This window comes from Montipora capricornis, chromosome 6, assembly GCF_036669925.1.
Source record: "Montipora capricornis isolate CH-2021 chromosome 6, ASM3666992v2, whole genome shotgun sequence".
NCBI classification, from domain to species: domain Eukaryota; kingdom Metazoa; phylum Cnidaria; class Anthozoa; order Scleractinia; family Acroporidae; genus Montipora; species Montipora capricornis.
In genome coordinates, this window is record NC_090888.1 from 24,032,171 (window position 1) to 24,042,170 (window position 10,000).

The following is a 10,000-nucleotide window of genomic DNA, read 5'->3' on the forward strand; positions in this document are numbered from 1 at the left end:
TCACTCACCCCTCTCTATATCATATTGGCCTCCGGAGAGGTCACAGGTGAAAATATAAGCCGACAATAAACAAGGATAGTTAGAATTAAGGAATATGAAAGCGAATTTCGAATAAAAAAACTTTCAAAGAAAAAAGGCCTTTTATTCATGAGTCCTCGTCCGTGACGTCACAAGTATCAGAGAAACGGAGAAAGAATTGCGTTGATGTCCGAAAACGTTACGTAGCCAAGCAAAAAAAGAAGAACCAACACGATTGTTAAAAGTAAAACGGTAAATTGCGAGGCTGGCGTTTTGATCGTGTCTATGACCAGACTTTTCGCAGCCGTTGGTCTACGACGAATCATGTGTCCGTGCACGCTATTAAAAAAAAATCAATTTGCCCATATTATGGGAAACAATGCCACGAGAACCAGAAAACATTATCTTCTCTGTCACTAAATAAACTTCACTAGTCAATACAAGGAAAGGTTACGTTTATACAAACGTTGGTCGTGTAGCACTTAATTTGAAACAGAATTAACTGAGTTAGTAGTAGTAACTGAGTTAACTCAGTACTACTGAGTTAACTCAGTACTAGCTACTGAGTTAACTCAGTAGTCTATAGTTTGTCGTCTATCCAGTATTTACGACTTACTGTCAAGAGAAGACCACGGTAAGAACTTTCCTTCTCCAATCTCATATGCCCTTCGTGCAACACCTTCTTCGGAAAAAGTGAAGTTGTTCAACTGACTAATACCAGTTAACTTTGGAGCGTTGAATGGGTTGAATATTGTGGTATCAGCCAAAGTAACTCTAACTCCTTTAATACCACCTCTTGAGAGAATGGCCTTCTCGAACTCTTTCTCTGTGGTTAGCGAGTTACCTTGGTTAATAAACGCTTTAACATGGCACTTGACCTGGGCCGATTTTCTATCAGCCGACCCTTTACCTCCCTGGGGATCACGACGATACCACTTCGCTCACTGATAACTTTGCTAGCAAGGACGGTTAATGCAGAGTGGTAGCACCCCGCGTTATCCTGGCGATAGTACGCTTCGGCAATTTCAGGATGTTGTTTCTTTAGACAAGTGAGCATGTGAGCCATTATTGGCACAACTGCTCGGCTGTCTTGTAGGCTCTTTTCTAGAATGTGAATGAATGACTGGGATTCGAGCTGGCCAGCTGCATTCCTTCTAAGCACTACGGTGATATGCCATGACAACCCTCGTTTACCGAAGAAGTCATTCTGTGCCTCTCGAAATTGCATTGGAAGGAACTTCATCGCAAAGTCCTGGGTTATCAGTACCTTACTTGTACACAATTTGTCAATCACATCCAGCCGTGCTTGATCTTGATGCACAACTCGCAACTGATGTGCCTTCCAGCTGTTGACGGCTTCTATTGCCTTTCCAACAAGAAATGTCAACTCGTCAAATTCGTCCTGTTCTAGGTTCTTTGCTGCTTTCAACATCATATTTACATCAGATAGTACCTTCGACAAAAGAGCAAGACAATGTATGAGTCACTGCACAATTTGCTTAACACCAATTAGCAACTCTCCTAAACGCTTTTCTTTAACCATGTGAAAGTTTGTTGCGTGGCCATGGTAAGGCGCGTTGCACTGTAATTATATGAAAAAAAGTTTTTTTTTTTAACAAGAGCTTTTATTCGTAAGAGGTGTTATTAAAAACTGAACTATTGATATCAGCTGTCCAGCATTTTCATCGGCTCGCAGGACAGGCTATCAGTTCATATACCTGCTGCACCTAATATGGTCAAGGAACTCGTCAGCAATAAAACGAGCTGAAAACATTTTTGCAGATCTGAGAAAAAACGGCGGACAAAAGCCGTGTTGAACCGGTATTAACCGAGGCACAAATCGATGCATTAGTGGACAATGTCGTTGATCCTGGAGATTTTTATGAAACAATCATTCTACTGGGGCTTGCTGGATATAAAATGATATTTAATACTTCATATCCAGCGCGCCCTCGTGCAACATGTGTTAAGTATTAGGGCTCCAGCAATGAAAACGTCACCTCAAAAGATAACTGCGTTATCTAAGGTGTTTCACGATTATTCCGTCATGTTCATGTTTTACAAATATGGCGAAACAAGAATGAAGTATTCATTGTTGTGGAAACCTCAAATTTGGTCATATCACGTTGCCGTTCTGCAGAGCACGGAAAAGATATTAGAGACTGGGATTTTAGCATCGCATTCGTCAGGCTAGAATTTGCGTTTCGTGAAAAGTCAAAGAAACTTGTTTGCTTTTAGCTCAATTTCTTTCTGTGACACACAGACATTCAGCATTTTCTCAAAACAGAGAGACAAGAATAAGAGAAATTTCACCCTTTCACTACAAGTAGCAAACAGCCTGTCTTTTGTTGTTTGGTGTACATGTTACAGGTTGAATTTGATTTCAGGCCAAAATAATTTTAACCGAGGTTGATTTGTAATTTCTTTATGCCTGGTATTCATTATCATAAATAGAGACAATGAATCACAAATCATGCTAGGTTAAAATCATTTTGACCTGAACTCAAATTTAACCTGTAACATACACACAAAGCAAAATCTCTCTAGAGCGAGTTTCAATCGAGTGTTGTAAAACCAAAACCAAAGTAATTACTTTGGCCGATCAAAATGGACTGAGACAATCCAGTTAACCAATCAATACTCAAAGTAATTACACGTAGCCGACACGAAGCGCGGGAGAATGTGCACGCGCGAGCCACGATTGGTTTTGGTTTCGCTTCTGATTGGTTGAAAAAATGGCGCGAGAACCTTGAACCAATCACTGAGTGAAGTAATCATAAACCAAAGCAATTTGCTAATTACTTTCGACACTCAATTCAAAACCGCTCTATTCAATGAAATTGGTACCGCACGTGCAGCGCGACCCATTTTTAATACCAGTGGTGTTATTGCTTTCTGGCGTCGTCGTTGCTGATCTGAAACCGTCATCGTTTCTTAAACTCCCTGATTGAGAACTTCCGGAAGTGTGTATGAAGAAAAACTTAGTGAGGCAACTAGTGGGATACAGTGGAACCCCGTTAATACGGTCATCAACGGGCCTAAAAAAATCGGCCGTATTACCGGCGTAGGGGAAATTCATTACTAAGGAGCCGTAACATTTTTCTCTTTAATAAACTACAGGAATGTACGTACAGTAATTGTATAAAATACTTGAAACGTCGCTCAGTTGGTAAAACGCTTAAAATTGTTAAGTAATAGATAAAATATGAGCGGGAAACCTTTACGGGCAAAGTCCATAAAGGTCTCCCGCTCATATTTTATCTTGTGAAATGAAACAATTCATTTTGATTGTTATGCTAATCAGGTGGGCGTGGAGTTGTCCCATAGGAGTTTAGCATTGAATTTAACAATTCATTTTGGTAGAGCTTTTGTAGTAGAAACATGGCTGGTTGGTTTCGCTCTCCAAAGAGTAAAGAAGAAGAGACCAGCTTATTGTCGGAGCCACTCCGAAAGCAACACAATACAACACTTTATGGGGTAGAAAAGTCTTCGAGAAATGGCAGCAGTGACGACAAAATAAATGTGCAATGTGAGAAGTTGTTTCAATGGCCGGTCTCAAATGCAAAGATGTTGAAGATGTGACCGTTTCAGTAGAGCATATGTCGCCAAAAAAGCTAAACTTTTGGTTGAGCACATTCAGTTCGTTTGTGAAGTGGCCAAGCAAAATGGAGAGCGTTATCCACCCAATTCGCTTCATTTGTTAGTTGTGCTATTAACTGTCATTTCTAATACGAGCGACGGAAGGAGAGGATGCATTAAACTTTCTCGACAAAGCACACAAGAGACTAGTAAATTGTTACCTAATAGTTGTGATTGAAATGTCAAACTTAATAAACTTTGTACAAATTTACGGGACTCGTTTTTATTAAAGTTAAGCATACTGATTAGGCGAGTTAAAAACCTTTATGAAATTTAATTTTACTGATAATTCAACTAATTAAAATTTCATCAACTCCAGCCTTTCCCTGCTGTCTATTCAATCCCTCCCCGTGCTTTCAGACAGTTTAACTTTATCGGGATTTACAAACCAACGCATGTGACCTGAATAGTGCGTTTCTGTTAGCTGTCATCCTTATGAATTATTAATGAATTTTACAAGTGTACCGTACGTTCTGAGCTAAAATGAAACCAAAAACAGGCCCAGCTTACTATGCTTCCAAAAAGCGGCAGCCACCGGGTATTCCGAGTTTCTTCCCACAGCAAGGAGCCACTTGCAGATTCCTAGGTTGTCTACTTTTTGTTAATGTATCATATGATGATGATATCAGATATCTATATTGCCCTTAGAATTCTGGAATAGGTCGTGGTAGGTTATATCTTTGAGAAGTGTAAAGGACGAAGGCCATCATACGGGGAATTCCATGCCCTGCATGGTGCGAGGAGTATGCGGGTTGCGTCCCTCGTGATTATGAATCTAAGACTAGAACGTTAAGTGCGCCCTTCCGTGGTGAGAGACTGGCTCAACACTCCTCTCCGAAGTGAGTGGGAGAAAAGTGTCCAAATCACGTTTCCAGGGGAAAGTCATATCTAATAGCAAACTTCTAGTTCAGTAAAGGTTACATTCATGCAACATATGTCTTTTTTCTCACGCATGTGTCTCTCATTATATTAGATAGACCTGTTGTTCTCTTTTCGTGTAGATGACTTCCATTTCATTGCTTATCGAGAAAAGGCAACGAAACCATTTGCACAATTTGTGATGGCGATTTATATTTGTTACAGTATTGGAGGAAAATACGTTTGACGCTTCTTCTGACAGCTCCTACCCGAGGGTGTTCTTGAGGCCCAGGGAGATAATGCATATCGCTCTCAAGTTTCAGACCTTCAGAGCAGACCATAGTGTTCCTGAACAGGTATGAGGGAAGTTTGAGGTTGCACATTCTGATCACTTTGGATTTTAGTTCTCGCATTGACGAAAGAAAACCATGGTGGACGAACGTCTGGACAGAATTACTTGTGGAAAACCAGAAATCAAAATTGGGAATTTCGACAGCTCTTTATTCAGATTCATCTTCAACAAACAACTTAAGCCTTGAGTGCCGGCGCATTTTGCTTTAATTAAGGGCGCGTTCGATTGACCCTATTCCGGAATTAGAATACGGGGAGTGATGCTTAAAACGGCAAGTTTCGCGCGTTTCGAAGCAGCAAGGATAATAAAAATATGTTTAAAATAGAATTTTAGCGGATGTTTGACAATTTTAACATAAATCTCCGTAAAAACAAAAGATTTCTAACGTATATTCCATGTATTCTTATTCCGGAATACGGTCAATCGAACGCACCCTAAGACTGAGTTTTTAGCGTATTTCATTTCGTGATGTTATTGGCGAATTCCAACCAAATTGTGTACATTCTAAATGCTATAGAACAATTTTTCAAGAGCGATCAACTCTACAAGAGGAATACATTCAATTTGAACGATACAGAGGTGATGCATCGTTGTATTGCCATAGTTCTGTTTCGTGTGGGCTTAAACTGACCTCACTGATCACGCATCTTAAGGTTAATTTTGTTTTGCACTCTGAGCAAAAGAAATGATTTGCCCTCGCAAAAACAAGTTTTCCCTAAAAAACGTGGGAGCTGCTTGAGAAACTAATGTAACAAAATTTCGTGCGCCTTTGTTTCATCGCCAAAACGTGAAAACCAACGGTTACATCCCCTAAGTCATGGCACGACGTGTGCTTAGGATCATACGCTTTGATTTATCGCAAACAACCTATGTATCATTTCTGAATCCTTAGATGTTAACACTTTCGATTAATAAATATGCTGGAATGCTAAGCAAAGAACTAGTGGACCTAGTAAGAGATCTGTTGGTTGCGTTACTCAACATGGTAGGGGTGTCGTGAAGCCCCGTCTCAAGGTTGCAGCATTGTTAACCAACATATTTTGTTGACCAAAAAGTTGACTCGTAGTTAAAGTTCCAGAATTTCTCCGTCTACGAAATGTTAGGTGAACGTTTTGGTGAAAAATTAAGTTTTGCCCAACATTCTACGGATGAACTATGTTGGATCGGCGTCATCCAACACAGGGCACTTAACGCTCCGGCTTGTTGCTTGACAATGCTAGAACGTTTAACCGGACCTTAACGTGCAAGCCACCTGTTCTGAAAATTAGTGTGTAAGTAGTAGTGCCTATCAACCCATTAGATCCATCTGTCCGTTAGCTCTATGCTTGGAAACGGTCCCACTCGAGGAAAGATAAAAACTCTGACCAAGATGGGATCCGATCCCACGGCCTCCGTTGCTCACTCTTGCTCTACCGACTTAGCTAACAGACCAGTCGGGAGCTGGGTAGCCGAGGTGTTAGTTCACAGAAATTAAACATGTACGACAAGTAAAAACCAGGAAGAGACTATTATCCTGGCGTGCGGAATGCTCACTTCCGGTTTCCGTCTGTGGTTGAACAACGTCTCGTGCGCCCTATTGTCTTTTATAAAATAATTAGGATAGTGCGCGTACTCTCATTGGTAAATAGCTGTATTTTTAGATGAGAGTATGGAAACACGGCTGTGACGTCACACGAATTTTGATTGGTAATGTGTTGTCAGACGCGTGTTTGATTGGCTGGTGGGAAATATGAGAGTGTATCAAGGAAATCTGTTTCAATCAAGAAGTAAAAAAAACAACAACAGCATTTTCCTTCATTTGTCAAATTATCGTTGAGAAATATTTATAAAAGCAGTAGAAGTCTTTTTTCCGTGTTTCCATAGCCTCTGTCTCAAATTCTCCGAACTCTCCCTCGTGTTTAGATGAGGCTATGGAAACACGGAAAACGTCCTCTATTGCTTAAATTGTCTTATTTATCCTTTATTTCCCTATATTGTTTCGCTCATGTGACCAGCAGCATACTAAAACAAAAGGAAGACTTTTCATAAAAATGGAGTTCAATTCCCGAAAGAATATTTCACTCCTGCAGCATGAACACGCTCTATTGTCTAATTTCCCGTCGGTGGCTTCAGGCCGAAACTCGAGGACGCATCTTTGGATTCCTCGTGTGTAAGATTCCTGTTATTTTGTCTCTGTGTATAGATAGTATAGCCGAACAAAATATTGGTTGAAGATAGCGAATCGCGCAGGCTTTTTTCCAAAAAGATTTCCTTTTGGATTGTAGTATTAATTTTTCCAGAATATTCGCACTAAGAATCTGCCCTCAGCGAAAACCGAGTTGTGAACCCTCTTATATTGTCCCTGACTTGTCGCTTGTCGTCAAGCAGTTCTGTTAAATTGAAATAGTTACCTTTCTCGTTGTAAACAGGGGCGCCTGTGTTGGATGAAAATACTCAACCTCAAGTACACGTCCGGTGCAGTGAGGTGAATGTAATTTGTGAGACAAGAAAATTGGTAAGTATGGCCAACGAACCATGGCTACGGTAAAAGAATGTAGTTAAGTGGGTCAGTTAGGTTTAAAGTGCCCCTGTGACCAAAAAATCAATTCATATTTTTCTTTGGATTTCCGAAAACTATGTTAACAAAACACTAAGTGACCCACGTTTTAAGCCTTGATTTCAAGAAAAAGACACCTCTTTATTTTTACTATAATTTTCCTATTTAATGGTCCGCCATTACTAACATTATGTTCTTGAGAGAGCTGGATCGAGGAGAAAATGACGCAAAGGCTCACTAGTTTAATAATGCAATACGTGTGTACGCCGGAGAATTAATATGCAGCACGGGGGTTTTGGGCTTTCAGACTTTTAAACTCACGCTTTGCATATATAATAAGCTGCGTTCACACGCTGAAATTTTAAGCTTGTGAGCCTCTGACGTCACTTTTCCCTGGATCCAACAGTCTGAGGTCCAATCGGTCAGTTTTGAACGTGAGTAATGGCGGACCGTGAAATCCAAAACTTACACTCAAAGTAAACGGTCTTTGGATAAAATTCAAAGCTCAAAATTTTGCCAGTCACGTGTTAAGCAAACACGCTTTCAAAATCTGAAGGAAAAAAGGAAGTGGTTTTTTTGATCACAGGGGCACTTTAAAGGTTTTATCTGCAAAGGGGCTTTTTTCTTTTGTATAGCGATATTTCTTGTTTACAAACATTCACGTCACATTTCTTTTGATACACAAATTTGTCAACCACGGAACAAAAGAAGTCATTGGGGCCGTTTATACGAGAGAAAATAAGCCGCGGCTTACTCTGGCCGCGGCGTACATAATACGCGAAAGGAACTTGTTTATACGAGTATAAACTCCCAGGCCAGGATAAGCCGCGGCTTGAGAAAGCCGTGAACGTAGATTTTGTACCATTTATACGGGGTGTTCGCGTCTTATGTAAGCCACGGCTTACTCTGGCCGCTTATTTTCTCTCGTGTAAACGGCCCTATTGTTTCAAGAGCCAATTGGATTCTGGTTGGCATATTAATAACAATGGGTGACGACACGAGGAACATCGCTATTTGCTTGGGAGCGAAAACATCACTTCAAAGCATAACTTCACGTAATGTGATATTTCGTTATTTTTCTATCCTTGAAGTTTTGTTTATAGTAAAGATAGAGAATGAAAGATTCACAGGTGTGTGCTCGTTGTCGTAAAAACTTTAAATCGTTTCTTATTTAACATTGCTTCGAAGAGCATGGCGAATTACTGTACTGCAATGCGTGCCGCAAGTGCAGGAACATGATTTTCCTCATAACAATAACAGGGACCTTAGGCAGGGCCGATGACGGAGGCTACGAGAGTTGTCTAAAACTATTACTTCCCGTTATTGTAATAACTTTGCGATCCCTCCAAGTCGCTAGATATGGGAAGTGTTTGTCAAACATTCCAGGAATAGAATTGGTTAGAACAGTGTGGATATTTCGATAGAAATAGTTTTGAAGTTCTTCATTTGCTTTTGTAGCAATAGTGCTGGTTTACGGTTTATTTTGAGATGTTCTGCAACGTGAATGCATAATTTGTTTGTTTGTTTGTTATTTGTTCGAACAGGTTGAAGTATCGACAGCTATTCAGCTGATATGGACTTGCTATACCCACCCACCCATACACTCACAAAGGACAGTCACAACACCGGGAACTTCATCCCCTACTATTCTCGAATAGTGTGTGAGTTCTTTAACGTCCCACAGGGAACTTCTGAACATCAGAGATATTTGTGAGATGGGGCCTATGGTTTATAGTCCTTATCCGAGAAGACTTGAAAGTCTAACCAATTGTGGATGTTATCACAAAGGCAGCACTTTCTCGTCAGTTATTTTAAGACCCTGAGTGTTGGTCTGGCCGGAGTCAAACTCACGACCTCCCACATGGCAGCCTGGTGCTCAACCAACTGAGCCACCGGTACGCGGACAGGATGTGGAAAACTTGGGCCTTTTTTTGTACATATTTTGGGCGTATGTGTTTTCATGAGTAGTTTTGTGGAAGGGGTTTTTTCAAGGTAACTCTTAGAATTCGTATATGGTAGAGTAAGGTAGTATAATTTAAAGTTTGACTTTCCAAATTAAAGATACAAAAAGTCAATAGGATACGGTGTTGTTGCTGGTGACTTTGCTAAGCTGGAAGTAACTAAAAATGCTGCTATATTCGTCACTTTGATCTTAGATAGGAACTAATGATTTTGGAAATCATTGCTTCTGTGTGAAGGATGGAGTTGTTGGGAAAGATTTTACACATCATTTTCGTTACTCTCTTAGAAGCCACTTTCTCGTTGCAATATCATACAGGGCTTCGAATTAACTTTTTTGCTCTGGTACCAGCTGGCGACTAATGAGAAAAATTTGGTCGCCAAGTTATTTAATATATGACTTAATTCATAACAGGATTTTAAATGTTACTTTACATACAAGGAAAGTGAAAATTATTATAATAGCAAAAAAAAAAAAAAAAAAAACAGCACGAGAAAAACCTCTAAAGCCACTATTGTTTTCGTCTTTGTCTTTTAATACTTTGGTGATGGTGTACTTTAAAGGGAAAGTACAGTCTCGAAAAAGTTTCTCTAAATTACGAAAACGTTTCCCCAGGAATCTGAAAATAATTGCCGTT

General features: G+C 40.0%; 1 long non-coding RNA gene across 3 annotated transcripts in view; it reads left to right on the forward strand.

Moving 5' to 3' along the window:
- The window catches only part of LOC138051818 (uncharacterized), a 51,675-nt gene extending 42,192 nt beyond the window's left edge, over positions 1–9,483 (forward strand). For 2 of the 3 annotated variants that reach the window (XR_011132919.1, XR_011132920.1), the window contains exons 4-6: positions 4,741–4,871; positions 7,276–7,361; positions 8,948–9,483. This is a non-coding gene — a long non-coding RNA (uncharacterized lncRNA). The remainder of the gene's footprint in view (positions 1–4,740; positions 4,872–7,275; positions 7,362–8,947) is intronic. The other variant, XR_011132918.1, reaches the window with a different exon arrangement.
- Positions 9,484–10,000: the final 517 nt, after the last annotated feature.